General features: G+C 47.8%; 1 protein-coding gene across 1 annotated transcript in view; it reads right to left on the reverse strand.

The window, feature by feature from the left end:
- The window catches only part of CEBPG (CCAAT enhancer binding protein gamma), an 11,360-nt gene extending 11,032 nt beyond the window's left edge, over positions 1-328 (reverse strand). Inside the window, exon 1 of the mRNA XM_027701547.1 lies at positions 241-328. The gene's annotated coding sequence lies outside the window, so the exon portion shown is untranslated. The remainder of the gene's footprint in view (positions 1-240) is intronic.
- Between the last annotated feature and the right edge of the window lie 3,668 nt (positions 329-3,996).

The following is a 3,996-nucleotide window of genomic DNA, read 5'->3' on the forward strand; positions in this document are numbered from 1 at the left end:
CGCCGGGGCCGCGCCGCTGCTCCTCCCCCGCCCGCGCGGGGCTGCCCGGCGGGGCTGCCAAGCCGTGACTTCACCGGGGGAGGGGACGGGCCGGGCCGGGAGGGGAGGGGAGCGGGGCCGGCCGGCGGCTGGCGAGGCGCGGTGCGGAGCGGGGCCCGGCGGCTCGCGGGCCGTGAGGGGTGTGTGTGAGGGGGGTGTGTGAGGGGCCCGGGGGCGGCCCCGCGTCCCCCCCGCTCTTACCTGGGCCGCGAGCGGCGGGAGGGGCCGGGCCGGGCCGCGCTCGGTCCGTGCGCGAGCGGCGATTGCGACACCGCGCGCGCCCCGCCCCGCCCCGCCCCGCCGGGTGATGCAACCGCCGCTGCCATTGGCCGACAGCACGGCCAATCAGGGGCGGGGCCGCGCGCGGGGGCCGAGGGGGGCACCGAGCACGGCCCGGGCCGGGCTGAGCCGAGATGAGTTGGGCCGGGCCTGGCCAAGCCGAGCCGGGCTGAGCTGTGATGAGCTGAGCCGAGATGAGCTGGGCCGAGCCTGGCCAAGCCGAGCCGGGCTGTGCTGAGCTGTGATGAGCTGAGCTGGGCTGTGCTGGGCCGGCCCGAACCGTGCCGAGCCGAGCTGAGCTAGGCCGAGCTGTGATGAGCTGAGCTGGGCCGGGCTGTGATGAGCTGAGCTGGACTGCGCCGAACTGGGCTCTGCTGAGCTGAGCTGTGCCGGAGCCCAGGCGGTGCCGAGGCCCCGCTGTGGGGTCGGTGCCCCCGCGGTGGGGCAGGACGCACTGGTGGCCACTGCGGGCTCCATCCCCCCGTTCGGCCGAGCCCGAGGAGTCCGCACGGGGAGCTCGTCCCAGGCCCCGGTGTCCCCGCGGGAGGCACAGCCCGGCCCCGGTGTCCCCGGGGAGTGCCCGGCACGGAACGGGCCGGTGCCCACGGGCATCGAAGTAGGTGGTGTTGTGTTGCTGCGCTGATTGGCATCTCCTAATTGCTCCCGGGCTGTTAATTAGCACCTGGTGGTGTATTCCCATCTCGATCTAGCTGCCGTGTGGTTTGCCCCTCTGGGATGTTGTGAGATACAGAGGAAGCAATACCAGAGACGCCAAATAAAATTCGACAGTTCTCTTGACAACAGAAATCATGGCAAATTTCTAAATTTCATAGATTGTTGGTTAACTTTCCTTTTCAAACTTACTGTTGCCCCTCTAAATGCTGGCAGATTCGGAGACATCTGGCTCATAGAGCTAAATATAAGATCATGCACCATTTCACTGGTATGTTTGCTATTATAAAATACATCACCTTTTGTGGAGAAGAATTCTTTCTGCCCTTAGTATTTTCCAGACACTTTGGTTTATATCACCTTAGTTCTGCCTAAACAAGCATATGCAGTATAAATACACATACACATGCTCGAGTCTCAAGCTGCTGCGTGTGCAGGGTGTGTTTGCAGCTCCCTGAATGGGAAATGCACACTTCAATACACAGGTGTGTGTATTTGCAGTGGGCAGGTCTGAAAACCGGGGCTTTATAAGGTAGCCTTTGAATAAGTTTTGAATAAGTCTAGCTGTGCAGACAATGAAAACAATACTGTTGGAAAAGTGAGGGGTTTTAACGAAGAGAGGAAAAGTACCAAGCCATGGTACTCTGGTTTAGGACATAGAACTGCTTGGGAAATGTTTTCTGTCTGCAAAAGACCTGAGGAGAATTAGATTTGTAAACACAGTCACAGAGCTCAGTAATATAGATATAATTATTTGTATTTGCCATTTTTATGGCTGGCTGATGTTGTGGAGGGGTTTTGTTTTTGTTTTGTAAAGCCCTGTGGAAAATCAACCACATTTGCAGAAGAATTCTGAGGGTTGGTCTGGACAGTTTTACTCAGCTCATTTACCATGAAGATGCTTTTCCTGGTCAGTCATCAAGCATTTGCTTTAACTTCTCTGAAGTTTTTCTGTTTCTCAGTTGAAACTATTACATTTTCAGTGACAATGACTCATCCATCTATAGCTAGAGTGAAATTCCAGGTAAGCATTAAACATTATCCTCTGCACACAATAGTTAAGTAAGTGTGTGCTCTTAGCATGCTTTCCTAGGATTTTAGAGCACTTTGTGACCATTCATTCATTAATCCTCATCCAAGATAGCTCAAGAAAATAAAATGCAGACAAACTTATTCTCATAGAGTGTGATTATTTTAAGCATTAAAGCCCCACATAATTCCCTGCACGTAAGACCTTTCCAGTGCCTGGCTGGCATTGTGTCCTGTTACCAGGAACCATCACACAGTGCACTTCAGTGTTTGCAGGATTTCTTTGTTTTTTCCCCCCACAGTGTTACAGTAAAAATAGAATATGATGGAAGTGATCTAAAAAGTAAGCTCAGAAATATATGGACAACTGGGATGTGGCATTGAAATACACCCTTTGCTTGCTCGTATACAAGTTGTGTGAGAGGAGCAGTAGCTCTGGGGTCGGGTGTCAGGAGCAGGCTGGTCCCTGCTGGGATGGAGTCCTTCTCACTCTGATTCTGCATGTGTTCCTATAGCAACAGTCCACCTATTTGACTATAGATAGCATTGTAATAGTATCTTATTTTCATGCACATAGTCCAGTCTTTAAAGACTTTAGTCTTGGAAAAAAATTACACCCATATTCAACATCTTCAAGTAATCTACAGCAATTCCCAGTCAGGGGCAGAAAGGCAATTGAGGAAACAGAAACTGTGGGAATGGAGTCAGAAGGTATAAACGGGAGATGAGCCTGTTTGGGCAAATGTCCCTGTTTATTGCCCACTCAGTAAAGTTCTCTGCAGCCTTCCACTTAGGGAGTGAAAACTTATTTTGTTGCCAATGCAACGATTTCTGTTTTGTCTGATTCTATTGTTTATGGGTGTTACCTTTGTCTTCATGAGCAATTATTTCTTTGTCCTAAAATAAAAACCCTACAGACTCCCTAGACTACAACCCTCCACATTTAAAAATATGTTTTTCTGTAAGCATTTGGTTCTTTGCCTCTATTTCCCTCATGGATAAGCCTTCACTGGATATTTTTTTACTTCAGACTTGCACATTTCAGTTAAAAGTTCACTTTTCACACATGATGCTGCTGTGTAGTTTTTCACCCTGGTCCAACATCCATGCCTTTGACTTCTAGAAAAGCAATTAGTCATGTCTCTCCGGTGATTTAGCAGAGAGGAAAATAAATATATTTTTGTATATATTTATATATCTATTTATATATATATTTATATATTTGTCTGTTGGAAATAAATAGGCCCCTTAGCTAAAAACGCATAATTCCAGGCTGTGATGAACACTGAAATGTATTTAAGGGCAAATGCACTGAATTATACCAAAATATGCCTTTTCTTGGTAACTCAACCCTGTTCTCTCAACCTAGATTTGTTCAAAACTGGATAGAAAGCCTCTCTCAATATGATTACATTCCTTATGCTCACCAAGCAGATGGCATTCATTCAGGAATATCCCAGAAATGCAAAGTCTGTAATAGAGGTTTTCCATAATCTTATTATTGCAAACCTCCCTTCTCTTAACAGCCCTTGCATTTTGGTATTACAATAATTACTTTTTGTGTTCAGGACTGACTTGCACCAAGACCCAAATCCATTGTTAGAAATCTAAATTTTGCAGAGCTGAGGCTATTAAAGCTTCTGGAAGCAGAAGGATTGCCGAGTCTTAATTCACAGGAATCTAGCTATATTTTAAAAAATAAAATTAAGAAAGAAAAAGCAATATGAATAGCTCTGTCTATTTGTTTGAAAAGCTTATACTTCTTGAGCACAGAGTTTGGTTTTTTTTCAATATGATTTAATAATTTAAATGATAGAAACTTGTCTATTAATAGATGATTTGTCAGGGGCAGCCTTTTTGACTAGGTGAGGAGAAAGGAGAGGAAGCATTGCTTAGTGGTGATCCCTATTTCAGTATCATACTGCTAATTCTAGCACTGACTCACTACAGCCTTGGAAAGCTACAGCGCTTTTGTTC

Source organism: Neopelma chrysocephalum, unplaced genomic scaffold, assembly GCF_003984885.1.
Source record: "Neopelma chrysocephalum unplaced genomic scaffold, ASM398488v2 Primary Assembly neopelma1_159, whole genome shotgun sequence".
NCBI lineage: Eukaryota > Metazoa > Chordata > Aves > Passeriformes > Pipridae > Neopelma > Neopelma chrysocephalum.